This window comes from Perna viridis, chromosome 5 (assembly GCF_037379345.1).
Source record: "Perna viridis isolate PV_CMFRI_1.1 ecotype Kerala chromosome 5, ASM3737934v1, whole genome shotgun sequence".
In the NCBI taxonomy this organism is placed as follows: Eukaryota; Metazoa; Mollusca; class Bivalvia; order Mytilida; family Mytilidae; genus Perna; species Perna viridis.
In genome coordinates, this window is record NC_142449.1 from 41,343,065 (window position 1) to 41,370,427 (window position 27,363).

At 39.4% G+C, this 27,363-nt stretch overlaps 6 pseudogenes; all 6 read left to right on the top strand.

Annotated features, from left to right (window-relative positions):
• The first annotated feature begins 4,274 nt into the window (after positions 1-4,274).
• Positions 4,275-7,552, top strand: LOC148617739 (uncharacterized; annotated as a pseudogene).
• Positions 7,553-7,614: 62 nt separating this feature from the next.
• On the top strand, positions 7,615-10,155 carry LOC148617740 (uncharacterized; annotated as a pseudogene).
• Positions 10,069-12,759, top strand: LOC148617741 (uncharacterized; annotated as a pseudogene).
• Positions 12,760-12,821: 62 nt separating this feature from the next.
• Positions 12,822-15,362, top strand: LOC148617742 (uncharacterized; annotated as a pseudogene).
• On the top strand, positions 15,276-24,056 carry LOC148617743 (uncharacterized; annotated as a pseudogene).
• Positions 24,057-24,118: 62 nt separating this feature from the next.
• On the top strand, positions 24,119-26,655 carry LOC148617744 (uncharacterized; annotated as a pseudogene).
• Positions 26,656-27,363: the final 708 nt, after the last annotated feature.

The following is a 27,363-nucleotide window of genomic DNA, read 5'->3' on the forward strand; positions in this document are numbered from 1 at the left end:
CGTTCTCCCGGAGTAGAAACCACAGGGCTCCGCCACAGGAGGCTAAATTGCCCGACCCTACCCACCTCTCCCTATTTCCAGTGGCAATCAAAATTTGTCGACCCCATTGCCCTTGTGTCCCATCCCTTTTTCATTCCATCATTATTTCATGTTCATCGTCTGAATATAGCTGAAATATTGCTGCTCGGACGTTAAACCCCAACAAACAACCGAATGCTTTCAGTGTGTTTTATTTCGATAATTCACAATGTGAAACTAATTGGGTTATTGGTTATAGTACATTGATTGATTGATGTTTTTAATGCCGTTTTCGGCGACCAGGGCCATATCACGGCAAGAACATTTAATGTAAGGAGAATATTAAAAGCAAGGTCAAAGTCTCTTCATAAAATAATGAAATTAAAACAAAAAGCTATTTACATATAAAAAGGTACATAAAAGGTAAACCTAACATATAAAATACATATAGAAACATAACTTCCATAAAACATTTAAAGTATTGAAAAATCAAAGAAGGTATCAAATTTAAATTTTATTAAATAAACCAATGTCCCGCAAGAAATCGATGTTTTTAAATGAAACGGTCTTGAACAAATCAAACATATTGGCGCAGTCAAAATAATTTTGCCTGGTCTTGGCAAAATCCACACAATCTAGAAGAACATGTTTGATAGAGAAAGGGCAATCACATGGGATACACTCAGGTCGAGGATCGCCAACAAGCAAATGGCCATGTGTAGATCTAGAATGTCCAATGCGACATCTAGTCATGACCACTTGCTCTTTGCGATTGCCCGATCCGGATTGATGAACACCTAGATCGGGTTTTATGGAATGGAGTCGGTTGTGTTCAAGACCGTCCCATCGGTCCTGCCACATCTTCAAAATATATTTTCTTATTAAAGGTCTAAAATCGGTGTATGGCAAACTAACATCCTTTATTATTTCATTTAATGCCTTCTTGGCAACCCTGTCTACAACTGAATTCCCCTGTATAGCAACATGACTGGGTACCCAGAGAAAAACAATCTCTTTATCAAATTCGCAAAGTCGATGAATAAAATACAAAATTTGTGAAATGAGAGTGTTCTTCAGTTTGTGACTCTTAATTGCCAAAAGACAGCTCAAAGAGTCACAACAAATAATTAACTGTAAAAGATTAGATTGAGTAATCAATTTAAGTGCTAAAAAGATGGCTCGAGCTTCAGCTGTGAATATGGAACCGTTCGATGGCAACCGTTCAGTTGCAGTTCTGTCACCATGGACAGCACACATGCAACGCTATCGCCATCTTTTGAGCCATCTGTATACACCGTCGAAAAATCTGGATAATTTGCTTTAATTTCAGAAAATTTTTGTTGTAATAATAAAGGATTGGTATCGGCCTTTTTATCTTCACGCAGGTCAAAAATGGAAATTTTAAGGCAAGATTTTTTGGCGGAACCATAAATATAGATCAATAATCAAGTTTAGACATAACCAAAGATCTATATAAATTTAATAAAATTGAGGTATCAGCACCCCAATTGGTACTGGACACCATTTTTAAAATATCTAGTGCCTTAAAACACCTAGATTTAATTAATCTGATATGGGGAAGAAAAGTAAGTTTACTATCAAAAAGTAAACCAAGGAATTTTGTTTCTTCTACTATTTCCCTTTCGACAAAAGTCCATACCAACAGTTTTAGATGTAGAAAACTTAAACCCGTTCTCCAAAGCCCATTTCTCAATTCCTTTGAGGGAAAGTTGTAACTGCCTTTCAATATTACTCATATTTTGTTCCCTGTAGCAGATAAAGTCGTCTACATACAAGGAACTGTCAATATTGTCCTTCAAAACTTGGGCTAAACTATTAATTTTAATACTGAAGAGAGTGACAGAAAGAATACTTCCCTGAGGAACTCCCATTTCCTGTTCCTTCTCCTCAAAAAAAGTCGAATTTACCCTTACATTAAAATGACGATCTGACAAAAAATTAGACAAGAACAGAGGAAGTCTTCCTTTCAACCCCATATCAAATATATGTTTTAAAATACCATATTTCCACTTCGTGTCATAGGCTTTTCCTTAATCGAAAAAGACCGACACAACATGTTCATTTTTAGCAAATGCATTTCTGATGAGCGTTTAAAACCGGACTAAATGGTCAAGAGTACTTCTGCCTTGCCTACAACCACACTGAATATTAGTAAGTTGTGCTTCTCAAGGAACAACACAATGGTCCAATTCTGTGCAAAATCACCTTCTCACAGTACTTATCAGCTTGCTCTACAGTACCACGTGTGATCTCGAAATGCGCTTTGGGTATTATCTTTTTCATTCCAGTTAAGTAGCGCTTGCTCTTCATTTGACAGAATCCCTGCAAATGTCTGGTTCCCTGCTCGCCTATTTCCCTTCCAACCTTAACATACTGGAAACTATGATCATTCAAGCTCTGCCCACAGAGCAACTGGGATGTGTGCCCCAGGTGGTGGAATGGGGTACCCCTGGCGTGTTACATGCCGGGGTTGTCAGGCTATAATACGGAAAACCTGACCGCAAACCATAGTGGTGCACCGTGTTGGGAAAGATGCCACGTTCCTCGCACGTTAAAGAACCCTGCTGCGGTATTCGATAGGAGTAGGAACCTTTGCGCTCCGCTACTGGAGGCTAAATTGGCCAACCTTACCCATCCCCCCTTTTTCTAGTGGCAATCAAAATTTGTCGACTCTTTTATACTTGTGACCCATCCTTTTTTTTATCATTTCATGTTCATTTTATCATCCATTTCATGTTCATTGTCTGAATATAGCTGAAATATTGATGCTCGGACGTTAAACCCCAACAATCAATCATGATCATTCAATATGGCGGTTCTTTCCTCCTCTGTATAATTATTCAGCGTAAAACACCAGTTACGGGCTCTGCTTCCTCGATTTCCCATAGTCATAGCGTATAGGTATAGTATTACCCTATACGCGGTTTGGCCCTATTTTATATAGTTTGGCCCTTACCTCTTTGGTCCTACCCATGCGGAAACTTTCCATTTCCTTTCTTGATTGGTTTACGTGACCTCCATAGTTTAGTTTTTCATCCCATGATCCTTTTCAACTTCCGCTATTCCATTAATACTCCCGCTGCCATCTTTAAATTATGACGTCACTTGCGTCATCCTTAAAATACCGGCGTCAAGTGTTATGACGTCATTTTCACTTTCAAAGGTTTTGTTTGTTTGTTTGTTTGTTGGGGTTTAACGTCCGAGCAGCAATATTTCAGCTATATTCAGACAATGAACATGAAATGGATGATAAAATGATTGATTGTTGTTGATTGTTGGGGTTTAACGTCCGAGCAGCAATATTTCAGCTATATTCAGACAATGAACATGAAATGGATGATATAATGAACATGAAATGAAAAAAAAGGATGTGTCACAAGGATAATAGGGTCGACAATTTTTGATTGCCACTGGAAAAAGGGGGATGGGTAAGGTCGGGCAATTTAGCCTCCTGTGGCGGAGCGCAAAGGTTCCTACTCCTATCGAATACCACAGCAGGGTTCTTTAACGTGCAAGGAACGTGGCATCTTTCCCAACACGGTGCACCACTATGGTTTGCGGTCAGGTTTTCCGTATTATAGCCTGACAACCCCAGCATGTAACACGCCAGGGGTACCCCATTCCACCACCTGGGGCACACATCTCAGTTGCTCTGTGGGCAGAACGCCTAGCCCCCGGCTAGGTTTCTGAGCACTATTTAGTCGCCTTTTACGACAAGCTTAGCGCTGCCGCAGGCCTATTCTTTTAACACCCGGACCTGCACGGGGCATGATAAAATGAACATGAAATGAAAAAAAAAAGAATGGGTCACAAGGATAATAGGGTCGACAAATTTTGATTGCCACTGGAAAAAGGGGGGATGGGTAAGGTAGGGCAATTTAGCCTCCTGTGGCGGAGCGCAAAGGTTCCTACTCCTATCGAATACCACAGCAGGGTTCTTTAACGTGCGAGGAACGTGGCATCTTTCCCAACACGGTGCACCACTATGGTTTGCGGTCAGGTTTTCCGTGTTATAGCCTGACAACCCCAGCATGTAACACGCCAGGGGTACACATCCCAGTTGCTCTGTGGGCAGAGCGTCCTAGCCCCTGGCTAAGGTTCTGAGCACTATTTAGTCGCCTTTTACGACAAGCTTAGCGCTGCTGCAGGCCTATTCCTTTGACACCCGGACCTGCACGGGGCCATGTGATAAGGGAGTATGAGGAAAAGCTCTGGCAGATGGATGGACTCAAGAGATGAGGAACGTGCCACGTGTGGCTTTTACTGTGACGGACGATAATGACACTGATGACAGCCAGGAAACTATTCCTTACTGTATTTCGGATGTTGGGGAGGGTGATGACTTAGAAAATGACAGTGGCTATGACTACATCTCTGATGACATCGATCCGGCTGGTGAGATTTTGTGCAGCACATGTGGGAACGCCGAGCCACCAAACTCCATTCGGAAGGACAAGCACATTGATTGGTTTCATTGTGATATGTGTGATCGGTGGGTGCATAACAGGTGCACCACAAAACATGCCCTTGCAAGGAATGCTTGGGTGCTTTTCCATTCTTCACCACCGGGACCTCAGTCAACCACTGATTTTTCCACAGGAAGATACTGAACAGTAATGTCTTTCTTGATATTGAATAAGCATGTTTTTGTGCATGTACAAGTTAAATAAAGACCATTTATTCCTCATTATAATAGAAAATTTTCTTTGAAAATTAATGAAGAGAGATTGATAGACTCAAGTTTAATCTTTCATCTTATATTGAATTTCATAAACTTTTTTCTTAATCATATTTATCTGACTACATTTTGTATACTTGTACATGTATGTATGACATGTCTCATTCTGCTCTTCGAGGCAACTGCAGTTCGGACATGCTTACAGTTAGAGATTTTTGTACATCTCCATATCATTCTTCTCAACACACCTTTGTCTAATATTCAGTTATTGCTTGGGAAGTGATGATTTTTGGACAGCTGGCTTGATGGCTACATCAGCCCAACCTGCACAGTGGCTCATAGGACTGCACAAACTTAAATATGTGATATTGAAACTGTGATATAAAGCAACATCTGTGATACTGTTTATACGTGCATTATGTACTAATTTTTTCATGAATGTACTTATATTTGAATTTAATTATAGTTCTTTGTTCATAAAATCAAACTTGAATGGTAAATAGTTATATTATACTGTTGGTTCACATCTTTGTTTCCATGATAATGTGCTATTATGTTAAATATTGTTAAACAAAAGTAGCATTATATTTTTATGACAGTAATTATTTATGTATTTATATTGCATGTACTTTCATTCTACCTTGTTATTGTCAAATATTTGACATTTAATTATATCATTTTCATTTCTTTAATTTACATGTATAAGGAATGAATTTCCAAAAAAAAACTCCTCTATGAGCATAATATGTCATCAGATTCAAAGATATTTGCAAATACATTGATGTAATAGTTTGGTTGTACACTCCAACTAAAAAGATTTTTGTTTGTTTGTTTGTTGGGGTTTAACGTCCGAGCAGCAATATTCAGACGATGAACATGAAAGGATGATGAAATGAAAAGGGATGGGACAAAACGACAATGGGGTCGACAAATTTTGATTGCCACTGGAAAAAGGGGGGATGGGTAAGGTAGGGCAATTTAGCCTCCTGTGGCGGAGCGCAAAGATTCCTACTCCCTTTCCCAACACGGTGCACCACTATGGTTTGCGGTCAGGTTTTCCGTGTTATAGCCTGACAACCCCAGCATGTAACACGCCAGGGGTACCCCATTCAACCACCTGGGGCACACATCCCAGTTGCTCTGTGGGCAGAGCGTCCTAGCCCCTGGCTAAGGTTTTGAGCACTATTTAGTCGCCTTTTACGACAAGCTTAGCGCTGCTGCAGGACTATTCTTTTGTCACCCGGACCTGCACGGGTCCAATATACTTGGATGAGTCTTGGCTGAATACAAATCATGTGATCAAGGGAGATTGGTAATCTTTGATGCAGGTTACAAGGGTCAAGGCCTAATCCGTGGGTGTGGTCTAAACTTTGAATCTAAAACCAATAGTCAGGGTTATCATGACGAAACGAATAAGGAGCACTGTACAGAGTGGTTCAAAGACACCCTCCTCCAAAGATTGCCCCCTCAGTCTGTGATAGTAATGGTTTGTTTGTTGGGGTTTAACGTCCGAGCAGCAATATTTCAGCTATATTCAGACGATGAACAACATGAAATTAATGATAAAATGAACATGAAATGATGATGAAATGAAAAAGGGATGGGACACAAGAACAATGGGGTCGACAAATTTTGATTGCCACTGGAAATAGGGAGAGGTGGGTAGGGTCGGGCAATTTAGCCTCCTGTGGCGGAGCCCTATGATAGTAATGGACAATGCTCTGTATCACAGTACTTGGATCCTGACTTTAGGGTGCCAACAAAAAGCTCCAAAAAGTCAGATATCACGGCATGGCTGGAAAAGAACAATGTTCGTTATGATAAAAAAAAATGAAAAAAGCTGAGTTTAGTGATCTTGTAACTTAAAACAAGCCTCGTCCAAAGTATGTGATTGATGGCATTCCATCAGCTCATGACCATCAGGTTTTACGATTACCTCCTTATCATGGTGAGCTCAATCCAATCGAAATGGTTTGGTCTAACCTGAAAGGCTATGTAGCTAGTAGAAATACTACCTGCAAGAAGTCAGATTGCATCAAGCTTTTTAAGGAGGCCAAGTCCCATTTTGATGGTCAGACCTGGGACAGATATGAGACTCATGTGATAAGGGAGTATGAGGAAAAGCTCTGGCAGATGGATGGACTCGAGAGATGAGGACGTGCCACGTGTGGCTTTTACTGTGACGGACGATAATGACACTGATGACAGCCAGGAAACTATTCCTTACCGTATTTCGGATGTTGGGGAGGGTGAAGACTTAGAAAATGACAGTGACTATGACTACATCTCTGATGACATCGATCCGGCTGGTGAGATTTTGTGCAGCACATGTGGGAACGCCGAGCCACCAAACTCCATTCGGAAGGACAAGCACATTGATTGGTTTCATTGTGATATGTGTGATCGGTGGGTGCATAACAGGTGCACCACAAAACATGCCCTTGCAAGGAATGCTTGGGTGCTTTTCCATTCTTCACCACCGGGACCTCAGTCAACCACTGATTTTTCCACAGGAAGATACTGAACAGTAATGTCTTTCTTGATATTGAATAAGCATGTTTTTGTGCATGTACAAGTTAAATAAAGACCATTTATTCCTCATTATAATAGAAAATTTTCTTTGAAAATTAATGAAGAGAGATTGATAGACTCAAGTTTAATCTTTCATCTTATATTGAATTTCATAAACTTTTTTCTTAATCATATTTATCTGACTACATTTTGTATACTTGTACATGTATGTATGACATGTCTCATTCTGCTCTTCGAGGCAACTGCAGTTCGGACATGCTTACAGTTAGAGATTTTTGTACATCTCCATATCATTCTTCTCAACACACCTTTGTCTAATATTCAGTTATTGCTTGGGAAGTGATGATTTTTGGACAGCTGGCTTGATGGCTACATCAGCCCAACCTGCACAGTGGCTCGTAGGACAGCACAAACTTAAATATGTGATATTGAAACTGTGATATAAAGCAACATCTGTGATACTGTTTATACGTGCATTATGTACTAATTTTTTCATGAATGTATTTATATTTGAATTTAATTATAGTTCTTTGTTCATAAAATCAAACTTGAATGGTAAATAGTTATATTATACTGTTGGTTCACATCTTTGTTTCCATGATAATGTGCTATTATGTTAAATATTGTTAAACAAAAGTAGCATTATATTTTTATGACAGTAATTATTTATGTATTTATATTGCATGTACTTTCATTCTACCTTGTTATTGTCAAATATTTGACATTTAATTATATCATTTTCATTTCTTTAATTTACATGTATAAGGAATGAATTTCCAAAAAAAAAAAAAACTCCTCTATGAGCATAATATGTCATCAGATTCAAAGATATTTGCAAATACATTGATGTAATAGTTTGGTTGTACACTCCAACTAAAAAGATTTTTGTTTGTTTGTTGGGGTTTAACGTCCGAGCAGCAATATTTCAGCTATATTCAGACGATGAACATGAAAGGATGATGAAATGAAAAGGGATGGGACAAAAGGACAATGGGGTCGACAAATTTTGATTGCCACTGGAAAAAGGGGGGATGGGTAAGGTAGGGCAATTTAGCCTCCTGTGGCGGAGCGCAAAGATTCCTACTCCCTTTCCCAACACGGTGCACCACTATGGTTTGCGGTCAGGTTTTCCGTGTTATAGCCTGACAACCCCAGCATGTAACACGCCAGGGGTACCCCATTCAACCACCTGGGGCACACATCCCAGTTGCTCTGTGGGCAGAGCGTCCTAGCCCCTGGCTAAGGTTTTGAGCACTATTTAGTCGCCTTTTACGACAAGCTTAGCGCTGCTGCAGGACTATTCTTTTGTCACCCGGACCTGCACGGGTCCAATATACTTGGATGAGTCTTGGCTGAATACAAATCATGTGATCAAGGGAGATTGGTAATCCTTGATGCAGGTTACAAGGGTCAAGGCCTAATCCGTGGGTGTGGTCTAAACTTTGAATCTAAAACCAATAGTCAGGGTTATCATGACGAAACGAATAAGGAGCACTGTACAGAGTGGTTCAAAGACACCCTCCTCCAAAGATTGCCCCCTCAGTCTGTGATAGTAATGGTTTGTTTGTTGGGGTTTAACGTCCGAGCAGCAATATTTCAGCTATATTCAGACGATGAACAACATGAAATTAATGATAAAATGAACATGAAATGATGATGAAATGAAAAAGGGATGGGACACAAGAACAATGGGGTCGACAAATTTTGATTGCCACTGGAAATAGGGAGAGGTGGGTAGGGTCGGGCAATTTAGCCTCCTGTGGCGGAGCCCTATGATAGTAATGGACAATGCTCTGTATCACAGTACTTGGATCCTGACTTTAGGGTGCCAACAAAAAGCTCCAAAAAGTCAGATATCACGGCATGGCTGGAAAAGAACAATGTTCGTTATGATAAAAAAAATGAAAAAAGCTGAGTTTAGTGATCTTGTAACTTAAAACAAGCCTCGTCCAAAGTATGTAATTGATGGCATTCCATCAGCTCATGACCATCAGGTTTTACGATTACCTCCTTATCATGGTGAGCTCAATCCAATCGAAATGGTTTGGTCTAACCTGAAAGGCTATGTAGCTAGTAGAAATACTACCTGCAAGAAGTCAGATTGCATCAAGCTTTTTAAGGAGGCCAAGTCCCATTTTGATGGTCAGACCTGGGACAGATATGAGACTCATGTGATAAGGGAGTATGAGGAAAAGCTCTGGCAGATGGATGGACTCGAGAGATGAGGACGTGCCACGTGTGGCTTTTACTGTGACGGACGATAATGACACTGATGACAGCCAGGAAACTATTCCTTACCGTATTTCGGATGTTGGGGAGGGTGAAGACTTAGAAAATGACAGTGACTATGACTACATCTCTGATGACATCGATCCGGCTGGTGAGATTTTGTGCAGCACATGTGGGAACGCCGAGCCACCAAACTCCATTCGGAAGGACAAGCACATTGATTGGTTTCATTGTGATATGTGTGATCGGTGGGTGCATAACAGGTGCACCACAAAACATGCCCTTGCAAGGAATGCTTGGGTGCTTTTCCATTCTTCACCACCGGGACCTCAGTCAACCACTGATTTTTCCACAGGAAGATACTGAACAGTAATGTCTTTCTTGATATTGAATAAGCATGTTTTTGTGCATGTACAAGTTAAATAAAGACCATTTATTCCTCATTATAATAGAAAATTTTCTTTGAAAATTAATGAAGAGAGATTGATAGACTCAAGTTTAATCTTTCATCTTATATTGAATTTCATAAACTTTTTTCTTAATCATATTTATCTGACTACATTTTGTATACTTGTACATGTATGTATGACATGTCTCATTCTGCTCTTCGAGGCAACTGCAGTTCGGACATGCTTACAGTTAGAGATTTTTGTACATCTCCATATCATTCTTCTCAACACACCTTTGTCTAATATTCAGTTATTGCTTGGGAAGTGATGATTTTTGGACAGCTGGCTTGATGGCTACATCAGCCCAACCTGCACAGTGGCTCGTAGGACAGCACAAACTTAAATATGTGATATTGAAACTGTGATATAAAGCAACATCTGTGATACTGTTTATACGTGCATTATGTACTAATTTTTTCATGAATGTATTTATATTTGAATTTAATTATAGTTCTTTGTTCATAAAATCAAACTTGAATGGTAAATAGTTATATTATACTGTTGGTTCACATCTTTGTTTCCATGATAATGTGCTATTATGTTAAATATTGTTAAACAAAAGTAGCATTATATTTTTATGACAGTAATTATTTATGTATTTATATTGCATGTACTTTCATTCTACCTTGTTATTGTCAAATATTTGACATTTAATTATATCATTTTCATTTCTTTAATTTACATGTATAAGGAATGAATTTCCAAAAAAAAAAAAAACTCCTCTATGAGCATAATATGTCATCAGATTCAAAGATATTTGCAAATACATTGATGTAATAGTTTGGTTGTACACTCCAACTAAAAAGATTTTTGTTTGTTTGTTGGGGTTTAACGTCCGAGCAGCAATATTTCAGCTATATTCAGACGATGAACATGAAAGGATGATGAAATGAAAAGGGATGGGACAAAAGGACAATGGGGTCGACAAATTTTGATTGCCACTGGAAAAAGGGGGGATGGGTAAGGTAGGGCAATTTAGCCTCCTGTGGCGGAGCGCAAAGATTCCTACTCCCTTTCCCAACACGGTGCACCACTATGGTTTGCGGTCAGGTTTTCCGTGTTATAGCCTGACAACCCCAGCATGTAACACGCCAGGGGTACCCCATTCAACCACCTGGGGCACACATCCCAGTTGCTCTGTGGGCAGAGCGTCCTAGCCCCTGGCTAAGGTTTTGAGCACTATTTAGTCGCCTTTTACGACAAGCTTAGCGCTGCTGCAGGACTATTCTTTTGTCACCCGGACCTGCACGGGTCCAATATACTTGGATGAGTCTTGGCTGAATACAAATCATGTGATCAAGGGAGATTGGTAATCTTTGATGCAGGTTACAAGGGTCAAGGCCTAATCCGTGGGTGTGGTCTAAACTTTGAATCTAAAACCAATAGTCAGGGTTATCATGACGAAACGAATAAGGAGCACTGTACAGAGTGGTTCAAAGACACCCTCCTCCAAAGATTGCCCCCTCAGTCTGTGATAGTAATGGTTTGTTTGTTGGGGTTTAACGTCCGAGCAGCAATATTTCAGCTATATTCAGACGATGAACAACATGAAATTAATGATAAAATGAACATGAAATGATGATGAAATGAAAAAGGGATGGGACACAAGAACAATGGGGTCGACAAATTTTGATTGCCACTGGAAATAGGGAGAGGTGGGTAGGGTCGGGCAATTTAGCCTCCTGTGGCGGAGCCCTATGATAGTAATGGACAATGCTCTGTATCACAGTACTTGGATCCTGACTTTAGGGTGCCAACAAAAAGCTCCAAAAAGTCAGATATCACGGCATGGCTGGAAAAGAACAATGTTCGTTATGATAAAAAAAAATGAAAAAAGCTGAGTTTAGTGATCTTGTAACTTAAAACAAGCCTCGTCCAAAGTATGTGATTGATGGCATTCCATCAGCTCATGACCATCAGGTTTTACGATTACCTCCTTATCATGGTGAGCTCAATCCAATCGAAATGGTTTGGTCTAACCTGAAAGGCTATGTAGCTAGTAGAAATACTACCTGCAAGAAGTCAGATTGCATCAAGCTTTTTAAGGAGGCCAAGTCCCATTTTGATGGTCAGACCTGGGACAGATATGAGACTCATGTGATAAGGGAGTATGAGGAAAAGCTCTGGCAGATGGATGGACTCGAGAGATGAGGACGTGCCACGTGTGGCTTTTACTGTGACGGACGATAATGACACTGATGACAGCCAGGAAACTATTCCTTACCGTATTTCGGATGTTGGGGAGGGTGAAGACTTAGAAAATGACAGTGACTATGACTACATCTCTGATGACATCGATCCGGCTGGTGAGATTTTGTGCAGCACATGTGGGAACGCCGAGCCACCAAACTCCATTCGGAAGGACAAGCACATTGATTGGTTTCATTGTGATATGTGTGATCGGTGGGTGCATAACAGGTGCACCACAAAACATGCCCTTGCAAGGAATGCTTGGGTGCTTTTCCATTCTTCACCACCGGGACCTCAGTCAACCACTGATTTTTCCACAGGAAGATACTGAACAGTAATGTCTTTCTTGATATTGAATAAGCATGTTTTTGTGCATGTACAAGTTAAATAAAGACCATTTATTCCTCATTATAATAGAAAATTTTCTTTGAAAATTAATGAAGAGAGATTGATAGACTCAAGTTTAATCTTTCATCTTATATTGAATTTCATAAACTTTTTTCTTAATCATATTTATCTGACTACATTTTGTATACTTGTACATGTATGTATGACATGTCTCATTCTGCTCTTCGAGGCAACTGCAGTTCGGACATGCTTACAGTTAGAGATTTTTGTACATCTCCATATCATTCTTCTCAACACACCTTTGTCTAATATTCAGTTATTGCTTGGGAAGTGATGATTTTTGGACAGCTGGCTTGATGGCTACATCAGCCCAACCTGCACAGTGGCTCGTAGGACAGCACAAACTTAAATATGTGATATTGAAACTGTGATATAAAGCAACATCTGTGATACTGTTTATACGTGCATTATGTACTAATTTTTTCATGAATGTATTTATATTTGAATTTAATTATAGTTCTTTGTTCATAAAATCAAACTTGAATGGTAAATAGTTATATTATACTGTTGGTTCACATCTTTGTTTCCATGATAATGTGCTATTATGTTAAATATTGTTAAACAAAAGTAGCATTATATTTTTATGACAGTAATTATTTATGTATTTATATTGCATGTACTTTCATTCTACCTTGTTATTGTCAAATATTTGACATTTAATTATATCATTTTCATTTCTTTAATTTACATGTATAAGGAATGAATTTCCAAAAAAAAAAAAAACTCCTCTATGAGCATAATATGTCATCAGATTCAAAGATATTTGCAAATACATTGATGTAATAGTTTGGTTGTACACTCCAACTAAAAAGATTTTTGTTTGTTTGTTGGGGTTTAACGTCCGAGCAGCAATATTTCAGCTATATTCAGACGATGAACATGAAAGGATGATGAAATGAAAAGGGATGGGACAAAAGGACAATGGGGTCGACAAATTTTGATTGCCACTGGAAAAAGGGGGGATGGGTAAGGTAGGGCAATTTAGCCTCCTGTGGCGGAGCGCAAAGATTCCTACTCCCTTTCCCAACACGGTGCACCACTATGGTTTGCGGTCAGGTTTTCCGTGTTATAGCCTGACAACCCCAGCATGTAACACGCCAGGGGTACCCCATTCAACCACCTGGGGCACACATCCCAGTTGCTCTGTGGGCAGAGCGTCCTAGCCCCTGGCTAAGGTTTTGAGCACTATTTAGTCGCCTTTTACGACAAGCTTAGCGCTGCTGCAGGACTATTCTTTTGTCACCCGGACCTGCACGGGTCCAATATACTTGGATGAGTCTTGGCTGAATACAAATCATGTGATCAAGGGAGATTGGTAATCCTTGATGCAGGTTACAAGGGTCAAGGCCTAATCCGTGGGTGTGGTCTAAACTTTGAATCTAAAACCAATAGTCAGGGTTATCATGACGAAACGAATAAGGAGCACTGTACAGAGTGGTTCAAAGACACCCTCCTCCAAAGATTGCCCCCTCAGTCTGTGATAGTAATGGTTTGTTTGTTGGGGTTTAACGTCCGAGCAGCAATATTTCAGCTATATTCAGACGATGAACAACATGAAATTAATGATAAAATGAACATGAAATGATGATGAAATGAAAAAGGGATGGGACACAAGAACAATGGGGTCGACAAATTTTGATTGCCACTGGAAATAGGGAGAGGTGGGTAGGGTCGGGCAATTTAGCCTCCTGTGGCGGAGCCCTATGATAGTAATGGACAATGCTCTGTATCACAGTACTTGGATCCTGACTTTAGGGTGCCAACAAAAAGCTCCAAAAAGTCAGATATCACGGCATGGCTGGAAAAGAACAATGTTCGTTATGATAAAAAAAATGAAAAAAGCTGAGTTTAGTGATCTTGTAACTTAAAACAAGCCTCGTCCAAAGTATGTAATTGATGGCATTCCATCAGCTCATGACCATCAGGTTTTACGATTACCTCCTTATCATGGTGAGCTCAATCCAATCGAAATGGTTTGGTCTAACCTGAAAGGCTATGTAGCTAGTAGAAATACTACCTGCAAGAAGTCAGATTGCATCAAGCTTTTTAAGGAGGCCAAGTCCCATTTTGATGGTCAGACCTGGGACAGATATGAGACTCATGTGATAAGGGAGTATGAGGAAAAGCTCTGGCAGATGGATGGACTCGAGAGATGAGGACGTGCCACGTGTGGCTTTTACTGTGACGGACGATAATGACACTGATGACAGCCAGGAAACTATTCCTTACCGTATTTCGGATGTTGGGGAGGGTGAAGACTTAGAAAATGACAGTGACTATGACTACATCTCTGATGACATCGATCCGGCTGGTGAGATTTTGTGCAGCACATGTGGGAACGCCGAGCCACCAAACTCCATTCGGAAGGACAAGCACATTGATTGGTTTCATTGTGATATGTGTGATCGGTGGGTGCATAACAGGTGCACCACAAAACATGCCCTTGCAAGGAATGCTTGGGTGCTTTTCCATTCTTCACCACCGGGACCTCAGTCAACCACTGATTTTTCCACAGGAAGATACTGAACAGTAATGTCTTTCTTGATATTGAATAAGCATGTTTTTGTGCATGTACAAGTTAAATAAAGACCATTTATTCCTCATTATAATAGAAAATTTTCTTTGAAAATTAATGAAGAGAGATTGATAGACTCAAGTTTAATCTTTCATCTTATATTGAATTTCATAAACTTTTTTCTTAATCATATTTATCTGACTACATTTTGTATACTTGTACATGTATGTATGACATGTCTCATTCTGCTCTTCGAGGCAACTGCAGTTCGGACATGCTTACAGTTAGAGATTTTTGTACATCTCCATATCATTCTTCTCAACACACCTTTGTCTAATATTCAGTTATTGCTTGGGAAGTGATGATTTTTGGACAGCTGGCTTGATGGCTACATCAGCCCAACCTGCACAGTGGCTCGTAGGACAGCACAAACTTAAATATGTGATATTGAAACTGTGATATAAAGCAACATCTGTGATACTGTTTATACGTGCATTATGTACTAATTTTTTCATGAATGTATTTATATTTGAATTTAATTATAGTTCTTTGTTCATAAAATCAAACTTGAATGGTAAATAGTTATATTATACTGTTGGTTCACATCTTTGTTTCCATGATAATGTGCTATTATGTTAAATATTGTTAAACAAAAGTAGCATTATATTTTTATGACAGTAATTATTTATGTATTTATATTGCATGTACTTTCATTCTACCTTGTTATTGTCAAATATTTGACATTTAATTATATCATTTTCATTTCTTTAATTTACATGTATAAGGAATGAATTTCCAAAAAAAAAAAAAAACTCCTCTATGAGCATAATATGTCATCAGATTCAAAGATATTTGCAAATACATTGATGTAATAGTTTGGTTGTACACTCCAACTAAAAAGATTTTTGTTTGTTTGTTGGGGTTTAACGTCCGAGCAGCAATATTTCAGCTATATTCAGACGATGAACATGAAAGGATGATGAAATGAAAAGGGATGGGACAAAAGGACAATGGGGTCGACAAATTTTGATTGCCACTGGAAAAAGGGGGGATGGGTAAGGTAGGGCAATTTAGCCTCCTGTGGCGGAGCGCAAAGATTCCTACTCCCTTTCCCAACACGGTGCACCACTATGGTTTGCGGTCAGGTTTTCCGTGTTATAGCCTGACAACCCCAGCATGTAACACGCCAGGGGTACCCCATTCAACCACCTGGGGCACACATCCCAGTTGCTCTGTGGGCAGAGCGTCCTAGCCCCTGGCTAAGGTTTTGAGCACTATTTAGTCGCCTTTTACGACAAGCTTAGCGCTGCTGCAGGACTATTCTTTTGTCACCCGGACCTGCACGGGTCCAATATACTTGGATGAGTCTTGGCTGAATACAAATCATGTGATCAAGGGAGATTGGTAATCCTTGATGCAGGTTACAAGGGTCAAGGCCTAATCCGTGGGTGTGGTCTAAACTTTGAATCTAAAACCAATAGTCAGGGTTATCATGACGAAACGAATAAGGAGCACTGTACAGAGTGGTTCAAAGACACACTCCTCCAAAGATTGCCCCCTCAGTCTGTGATAGTAATGGTTTGTTTGTTGGGGTTTAACGTCCGAGCAGCAATATTTCAGCTATATTCAGACGATGAACAACATGATTGATTGATTGATTGATTGTTATCTTTTAATGCCGTTTCGGCGACTAGGGCCATATCACGGCAAGAACATTGAATGAAATGGAAATATTAAAAGCAAGATCAAAGTCTCTTCATAAAATAATGAAATTAAAACAAGCAGCTATTTACATATAAAAAGGTACATAAAAGGTGAACCTAAGACATAAAATACTTATAGAAACATAACTTCGATAAAACATTTAAAATATTGAAAAACTAAGGAAGGTATCAAATTTAGATTTTATTAAATAAACCGATGTCCCGCAAGAAATCGATGATGTTTTTAGATGAAACGGTCTTGAACAAATCAAACATATTGGCGCAGTCAAAATAATTTTGCCTGGTGTTGGCAAAATCCACACAATCTAGAAGAACATGTTTGATAGAGAAAGGGCAATCACATGGGATACACTCAGGTGGAGGATCACCAACAAGCAAATGGCCATGTGTAAATCTAGAATGTCCAATGCGGCATCTAGTCATGACCACTTGCTCTTTGCGATTGCCCGACCCGGATTGATGAACGCCTAGATCGGGTTTTATGGAATTGAGTTTGTTGTGTTCAAGACCGTCCCATCGGTCCTGCCACATCTTTAAAATACATTTCCTTATTAAAGGTTTAAAATCGGTGTATGGCAAACTAACGTCCTTTATTATTTCATTTAATGCCTTTTTGGCAACCCTGTCTACAACTGAATTCCCCTGAATACCAACATGACTGGGTACCCAGAGAAAAACAATCTCTTTATCAAATTCCCGAAGTCGATGAATAAAATACAAAATTTGTAAAATAAGAGTGTTTTTCAGTTTGTGATTCTTAATTGCCAAAAGACAGCTCAAAGAGTCAGAACAAATAATAAACTGTGACAGATTAGATTGAGTAATCAATTTAAGTGCTAACAATATGGCTCGAGCTTCAGCTGTGAATATGGAAGCGCTCGATGGCAACCGTTCAGTTACAGTTCTGTCATCATGGACAGCAGCACATGCAACGCTATCGCCATCTTTTGAGCCATCTGTATACACCGTCGAAAAATCCGGATAATTTGCTTTAATTTCAGAAAATTTTTGTTGTAAAAATAAAGGATTGGTATCGGACTTTTTATATTCACGCAGATCAAAAATGAAAGAAGGGTGTGGAAGCTCCCATGGAGGGCATTTCGAAGTAACAACAGGTGTCACTGCATTGGTCTCCAGATGAATTGCTTCCAAATGTGGTTTTATTCGAATTCCAAAAGGAGGGGTTTTGCTTTCATGTTTTCGATAAATGTCGACATAAATAGGATTAATGACACAGTCGTAGGCAGGGCTATCTGGGTAGGCCATAAGTTTACTTACATATTGAAGACCTAATTTCAAACGACTGTCTCCAAGGGATGGTTCATTTGCCTCGGCATAAAGGCTCTCAATAGGAGAGGTTCTGAAGGCACCAAGGCAAAGTCGCAACCCCTGGTGGTGAACAGCGTCTAAAATTTTAAGGTAAGATTTTTTGGCGGAACCATAAACAATAGATCCATAATCAAGTTTAGACCTAACCAAAGATCTATATAAATTTAATAAAATTGAGGTATCAGCACCCCAATCGGTACTGGACACCATTTTTAAAATATCTAGTGCCTTAAGACACCTAGATTTAAGTAATTTGATATGGGGAAGAAAAGAAAGTTTACTATCAAAAAGTAATCCAAGAAATTTTGTTTCTTCTACTATTTTGATTTTATTACCATAAAGAAAGAGATCTGGGTCCGGATGCAGCTTTCGCTTTCGACAAAAGTGCATACCAACAGTTTTAGATGTAGAAAACTTAAACCCATTCTCCAAAGCCCATTTCTCAATTCTTTTGAGGCAAAGTTGTAACTGTCCTTCAATATTACTCATATTTTGTCCCCTGTAGCAGATCAAAAAGTCGTCTACATACAAGGAACCGTCAATATTGTCCTTCAAAACTTGGGCTAAACTATTAATTTTAATACTGAAGAGAGTGACAGAAAGAATACTTCCCTGAGGAACTCCCATTTCCTGTTCCTTCTCCTCAGAAAAAGTAGAATTTACCCTCACATTAAAATGACGATCTGACAAAAAATTAGACAAGAACAGAGGAAGTCTTCCTTTCAACCCCATATCAAATATATCTTTTAAAATACCATATTTCCACGTCGTGTCATAGGCTTTTTCTAAATCGAAAAAGACCGACAGAACATGTTCATTTTTAGAAAATGCATTTCTGATGAGCGTTTCAAACCGGACTAAATGGTCAAGAGTACTTCTGCCTTGCCTAAAACCACACTGAATATTAGTGAGTAAGTTGTGCTTCTCAAGGAACCACACAAGGCGATCATTGACCATTCGTTCCATAGTCTTGCAGACGCAGCTTGTCAATGCGATCGGGCGATAATTTGAAGGATCCGTATGATCCTTTCCTGGTTTTGGAATAGGGACAACTGAAGCCGTTTTCCAGATGGACGGAACGTTACCAGAAGTCCATATCTCGTTCATTAACGCAAGAAGTGTATGTAGAGATGGATCAGGAAGATGTTTCAAAAGTTGATAGTGAATATTATCTAGCCCACTAGCTGTATCGTGGGCTTTAGCCAGTGACGATTTTAGTTCCTCTATAGAAAATTGAGAGTTGTAGGATTCAGCATTATTTGACTTGAAGTTTAATTTTGTCTTTTCTGCAGATGATTTAATTTTTTGAAAATCCGGTTTGTAGTTAGTTGAGGATGAATGTTTAGCGAATGTTTCAGCTAGCTTATTGGCGATATCTTTTTCGGTGGTTAGAGTGGTATTACCAACTTTAAGGTGTTTCACTGAAGAATTCGAATTTTTTCCTTTTACTTTTCTAATAAAATTCCATACTTTATTGAGGGGAGTGTGAGATTTAATACTAGAAACAAAATTTTTCCAAGAGGTTCGTCTGGCTTGTTTACATGTACGTCGAGCTTTTGCTCGAAATATTCGGAAGTTTGACAGATTTGCTGGTGTAAGATTTTTGTCAAACCGGCGATGAGCCTTGTTGCGTTCTTCGATCGCTTTGTCGCACTCATCAGTAAACCATGGTTTACTAGGCCTTTTTGGATTTGTCGAGGTTTTAGGTATTGTTTTATTAGCAATTGATGTCAGTCTTTCATTAAATAATAAAATGGGATCTTCAACATCCTTCATCGTTTCTAATCGTAATTCTTCAAGACAGTGGGCTTCAAATGAAGCCCAATCTGCTTTCTCAAGTTTAAAACGAGGTTGACGTTCCTCCGTTTTGGAGGATAAATGCTCCAAAATAATTGGAAAATGATCACTCCCGCACAAGTCATCATGAACTCGCCATGTAAACTCTGAAAGTACGAGAGGATCACAAATGCTTAAATCAATAGAAGAATACGATCCATTGCCTGAATGAAGGAACGTTGAAGATCCGTCATTAAATATGCACAAATCTTCTTGCTGAAGGAGCTCCTCAACTTTTTTACCTTTATCATTCGTATGATTACTTCCCCATAAAGGGTTATGAGCATTAAAGTCACCCAAAATAATAAATGGTTTGGGCAACTGCTTAACCACATCAACTAATTTATTTCTGCACAAGATTGAATTTGGGGGAATGTAAATGGAACAAACGGTTATGGTTTTATCAAGGGATAACCGAACGGCCACTGCTTGTAGATCGGTAGTTAAAGGAACTGAACTATGTATTACTCTGTCCCTAATAAAAATGGTAGATCCACCAGCAGCTCGTTCATTTGCCTCAGCAAATGTACTATACATTGTATATCCTTTTACGGAAATTTGATCCGTTTCTTTTAAATGAGTCTCCTGGAGACATAATGCAACTGGTAAAATAGACTGAACTAGAAGAGTTAATTCCAAAATATTAGCCTTTAAACCTCGACAATTCCATTGAAGTAATTTGGCCATTTTTATGGGTGACGAATGGGGGATATTTTCTCTGACTTGGATCCGCGACCACGACTCGATGACCTTCTAGTACGAGTGCCACCATTAAGGTCAATTCGAATTGACTGAGCGCGCTGCTCCTTGTATTTTTTCATGGCAACAGGATCTGTTTGGTCAATCTGATCAAGGTCGGGACCCAGCCAGTTTTCACCTGGACAAAGTCCATGATCTGTTGTTTCCATGTCAGATTCGGAATCCGAGTCCGACACCACAGGCGACACAATCTGTCGCCTAGACTTGGATTTCTCCAAGTCCTCCACGCGGAAATTCCCCAACTTTTTTGGGGGTTGGACATTCTTCTGTTGAGATTTGGAAGACGATGACTGTTGTGATGATGGAGATGATTTTGAAGATGATCCGGAATTTTGGGATGACTGAGTCTGGGAACATTGGTGAGATTTCGTAGCTCTGGCCTTTTTAATTTCCTCTAAACATTTTTTGGATGGTTTCATTATTTTGGTGGATACCTCAGTGGGCAGTTTGGCAAGACCATTGATATCCTCTTTCCAACTCATGATCGTCTGCACCTCAACAGTCGAGGACAGACAAGCACGCTTTGCAACACTAGCATAAGATGTTTTGCCAGATGCAAGAAAATTGTTGGAAAGGGACCACTTCTGGCGAGCTTCACTATATGAAATTTTGTTTTCAGTTTTTATCTTTAAAATATCTTTTTCTTTCTTATAAAGAGGGCAATCTTTAGATGATGACATGTGAGCTTCCTCACAGTTTCTGCATTTCAGATCTTTTCTGCAGTCGATTCCCTCGTGTCCTTCTTCAGAGCATCGGAAACAAAACAGTTTTCCTCTACACTGGCCCTTTCCATGCCCAAACTTCTGGCATTTAAAACACCGAAGTGGGTTAGGAATATACAGACTGACAGCTGTCCTGTATGGACCAATGTAGACATGAGATGGCACTGAAGTGGAACTAAATGTTAACAGGATTGTTCTCATTGGTGTGGTTGCATCTGCACGTCGAGAAGTAAATCTTTTCACTGACTTAACGCCTTGTGATTTCAGTTCCTCACAGATCTCTTCATCAGTCAAGGCGTCGAGGTCTCGACCCCGGTATTTAAGGACACCCTGTGACTGATTTAGTGACCTGTGTGCAGATGAAACCACATCAAGGTCACCAATCCTGGTTAATTTTAACAAATTTGATGATTGGCCAGGTCTGAGGCATTCAATTAAAATTCCTGATCTTATTTTCTTTGTATCTTTAACATCACCAGCTACACCCTTGATAGTTTTCTGTATTAAAAAAGGAGAAAGTTCATTAACATTTTTGTCTTTATCTTTTGCAGAAATTACAATAAATCTTGGCCAGTTTTTATCACTTTCGTCAGAAGAATTGCAGACATCACTTTTTCGTTTTTTTGAATAAGAAACATTGGACTCCCCGTTGTTTTTTGTCGCCATGTTAAGTTTTAGTAAGTTTCATCGTCTCTGTTCCCCACCCGCCACCGAGTGCCAACACGGGCGATGCTAGGACTCTACGGATTTCCAGCAGATAGCATCAGGGATTCCAGAGACGACATACTCGAACAGAGCGTATCTATCAATGGCGCATAGACAGCGTACTACTCGATTGACCCATGAGCCACCGCCTTCTTCATTTGCCATTTGTAAGCTTTTGAAAATCTTAGAAACATTGGATTTAACAAAATGCCATCAGTAAAGCAGGTGGACAAATGAAGGGCATGGCGTGACCAGCCGATTGATCGAACCGGGTCCATCCGATCTCCCGTTTAGATGACCTAAGAGCCGAGTGGCATATACAGCCGTATCCTCGATCATCCAGCCATCGATGACACGGGGGTTACGTCACGACTGGAGTCTAGATAGGACCTTCATCCACTAGGACCTCCTCGCCCACCAATAACTCACGGGTTGCAACTCACGGCAAACAAGTAGGTGAACCCACTTTTTATTTTAAACACCGGGCCCACGGTCGATGTTCGGATCGCTTTAGTCTGGCCTCTAACCTTTGACCTTTCCAGCATGGGTAACCCTACCAGGAGAAAAAACTCCAGCTGGCATAGCTCTTAGGATCACTGAGGCACGCAAGCCCCCCTACCACGACAAGGATAGCGATCCACAGGGGGGATGAACAACATGAAATTAATGATAAAATGAACATGAAATGATGATGAAATGAAAAAGGGATGGGACACAAGAACAATGGGGTCGACAAATTTTGATTGCCACTGGAAATAGGGAGAGGTGGGTAGGGTCGGGCAATTTAGCCTCCTGTGGCGGAGCCCTATGATAGTAATGGACAATGCTCTGTATCACAGTACTTGGATCCTGACTTTAGGGTGCCAACAAAAAGCTCCAAAAAGTCAGATATCACGGCATGGCTGGAAAAGAACAATGTTCGTTATGATAAAAAAAATGAAAAAAGCTGAGTTTAGTGATCTTGTAACTTAAAACAAGCCTCGTCCAAAGTATGTAATTGATGGCATTCCATCAGCTCATGACCATCAGGTTTTACGATTACCTCCTTATCATGGTGAGCTCAATCCAATCGAAATGGTTTGGTCTAACCTGAAAGGCTATGTAGCTAGTAGAAATACTACCTGCAAGAAGTCAGATTGCATCAAGCTTTTTAAGGAGGCCAAGTCCCATTTTGATAGTCAGACCTGGGACAGATATGAGACTCATGTGATAAGGGAGTATGAGGAAAAGCTCTGGCAGATGGATGGACTCAAGAGATGAGGACGTGCCACGTGTGGCTTTTACTGTGACGGACGATAATGACACTGATGACAGCCAGGAAACTATTCCTTACCGTATTTCGGATGTTGGGGAGGGTGAAGACTTAGAAAATGACAGTGACTATGACTACATCTCTGATGACATCGATCCGGCTGGTGAGATTTTGTGCACCACATGTGGGAACGCCGAGCCACCAAACTCCATTCGGAAGGACAAGCACATTGATTGGTTTCATTGTGATATGTGTGATCGGTGGGTGCATAACAGGTGCACCACAAAACATGCCCTTGCAAGGAATGCTTGGGTGCTTTTCCATTCTTCACCACCGGGACCTCAGTCAACCACTGATTTTTCCACAGGAAGATACTGAACAGTAATGTCTTTCTTGATATTGAATAAGCATGTTTTTGTGCATGTACAAGTTAAATAAAGACCATTTATTCCTCATTATAATAGAAAATTTTCTTTGAAAATTAATGAAGAGAGATTGATAGACTCAAGTTTAATCTTTCATCTTATATTGAATTTCATAAACTTTTTTCTTAATCATATTTATCTGACTACATTTTGTATACTTGTACATGTATGTATGACATGTCTCATTCTGCTCTTCGAGGCAACTGCAGTTCGGACATGCTTACAGTTAGAGATTTTTGTACATCTCCATATCATTCTTCTCAACACACCTTTGTCTAATATTCAGTTATTGCTTGGGAAGTGATGATTTTTGGACAGCTGGCTTGATGGCTACATCAGCCCAACCTGCACAGTGGCTCGTAGGACAGCACAAACTTAAATATGTGATATTGAAACTGTGATATAAAGCAACATCTGTGATACTGTTTATACGTGCATTATGTACTAATTTTTTCATGAATGTATTTATATTTGAATTTAATTATAGTTCTTTGTTCATAAAATCAAACTTGAATGGTAAATAGTTATATTATACTGTTGGTTCACATCTTTGTTTCCATGATAATGTGCTATTATGTTAAATATTGTTAAACAAAAGTAGCATTATATTTTTATGACAGTAATTATTTATGTATTTATATTGCATGTACTTTCATTCTACCTTGTTATTGTCAAATATTTGACATTTAATTATATCATTTTCATTTCTTTAATTTACATGTATAAGGAATGAATTTCCAAAAAAAAAAAAAAAAACTCCTCTATGAGCATAATATGTCATCAGATTCAAAGATATTTGCAAATACATTGATGTAATAGTTTGGTTGTACACTCCAACTAAAAAGATTTTTGTTTGTTTGTTGGGGTTTAACGTCCGAGCAGCAATATTTCAGCTATATTCAGACGATGAACATGAAAGGATGATGAAATGAAAAGGGATGGGACAAAAGGACAATGGGGTCGACAAATTTTGATTGCCACTGGAAAAAGGGGGGATGGGTAAGGTAGGGCAATTTAGCCTCCTGTGGCGGAGCGCAAAGATTCCTACTCCCTTTCCCAACACGGTGCACCACTATGGTTTGCGGTCAGGTTTTCCGTGTTATAGCCTGACAACCCCAGCATGTAACACGCCAGGGGTACCCCATTCAACCACCTGGGGCACACATCCCAGTTGCTCTGTGGGCAGAGCGTCCTAGCCCCTGGCTAAGGTTTTGAGCACTATTTAGTCGCCTTTTACGACAAGCTTAGCGCTGCTGCAGGACTATTCTTTTGTCACCCGGACCTGCACGGGTCCAATATACTTGGATGAGTCTTGGCTGAATAGAAATCATGTGATCAAGGGAGATTGGTAATCCTTGATGCAGGTTACAAGGCCTAATCCGTGGGTGTGGTCTAAACTTTGAATCTAAAACCAATAGTCAGGGTTATCATGACGAAACGAATAAGGAGCACTGTACAGAGTGGTTCAAAGACACCCTCCTCCAAAGATTGCCCCCTCAGTCTGTGATAGTAATGGTTTGTTTGTTGGGGTTTAACGTCCGAGCAGCAATATTTCAGCTATATTCAGACGATGAACAACATGAAATTAATGATAAAATGAACATGAAATGATGATGAAATGAAAAAGGGATGGGACACAAGAACAATGGGGTCGACAAATTTTGATTGCCACTGGAAATAGGGAGAGGTGGGTAGGGTCGGGCAATTTAGCCTCCTGTGGCGGAGCCCTATGATAGTAATGGACAATGCTCTGTATCACAGTACTTGGATCCTGACTTTAGGGTGCCAACAAAAAGCTCCAAAAAGTCAGATATCACGGCATGGCTGGAAAAGAACAATGTTCGTTATGATAAAAAAAATGAAAAAAGCTGAGTTTAGTGATCTTGTAACTTAAAACAAGCCTCGTCCAAAGTATGTAATTGATGGCATTCCATCAGCTCATGACCATCAGGTTTTACGATTACCTCCTTATCATGGTGAGCTCAATCCAATCGAAATGGTTTGGTCTAACCTGAAAGGCTATGTAGCTAGTAGAAATACTACCTGCAAGAAGTCAGATTGCATCAAGCTTTTTAAGGAGGCCAAGTCCCATTTTGATAGTCAGACCTGGGACAGATATGAGACTCATGTGATAAGGGAGTATGAGGAAAAGCTCTGGCAGATGGATGGACTCAAGAGATGAGGACGTGCCACGTGTGGCTTTTACTGTGACGGACGATAATGACACTGATGACAGCCAGGAAACTATTCCTTACCGTATTTCGGATGTTGGGGAGGGTGAAGACTTAGAAAATGACAGTGACTATGACTACATCTCTGATGACATCGATCCGGCTGGTGAGATTTTGTGCACCACATGTGGGAACGCCGAGCCACCAAACTCCATTCGGAAGGACAAGCACATTGATTGGTTTCATTGTGATATGTGTGATCGGTGGGTGCATAACAGGTGCACCACAAAACATGCCCTTGCAAGGAATGCTTGGGTGCTTTTCCATTCTTCACCACCGGGACCTCAGTCAACCACTGATTTTTCCACAGGAAGATACTGAACAGTAATGTCTTTCTTGATATTGAATAAGCATGTTTTTGTGCATGTACAAGTTAAATAAAGACCATTTATTCCTCATTATAATAGAAAATTTTCTTTGAAAATTAATGAAGAGAGATTGATAGACTCAAGTTTAATCTTTCATCTTATATTGAATTTCATAAACTTTTTTCTTAATCATATTTATCTGACTACATTTTGTATACTTGTACATGTATGTATGACATGTCTCATTCTGCTCTTCGAGGCAACTGCAGTTCGGACATGCTTACAGTTAGAGATTTTTGTACATCTCCATATCATTCTTCTCAACACACCTTTGTCTAATATTCAGTTATTGCTTGGGAAGTGATGATTTTTGGACAGCTGGCTTGATGGCTACATCAGCCCAACCTGCACAGTGGCTCGTAGGACAGCACAAACTTAAATATGTGATATTGAAACTGTGATATAAAGCAACATCTGTGATACTGTTTATACGTGCATTATGTACTAATTTTTTCATGAATGTATTTATATTTGAATTTAATTATAGTTCTTTGTTCATAAAATCAAACTTGAATGGTAAATAGTTATATTATACTGTTGGTTCACATCTTTGTTTCCATGATAATGTGCTATTATGTTAAATATTGTTAAACAAAAGTAGCATTATATTTTTATGACAGTAATTATTTATGTATTTATATTGCATGTACTTTCATTCTACCTTGTTATTGTCAAATATTTGACATTTAATTATATCATTTTCATTTCTTTAATTTACATGTATAAGGAATGAATTTCCAAAAAAAAAAAAAAAAACTCCTCTATGAGCATAATATGTCATCAGATTCAAAGATATTTGCAAATACATTGATGTAATAGTTTGGTTGTACACTCCAACTAAAAAGATTTTTGTTTGTTTGTTGGGGTTTAACGTCCGAGCAGCAATATTTCAGCTATATTCAGACGATGAACATGAAAGGATGATGAAATGAAAAGGGATGGGACAAAAGGACAATGGGGTCGACAAATTTT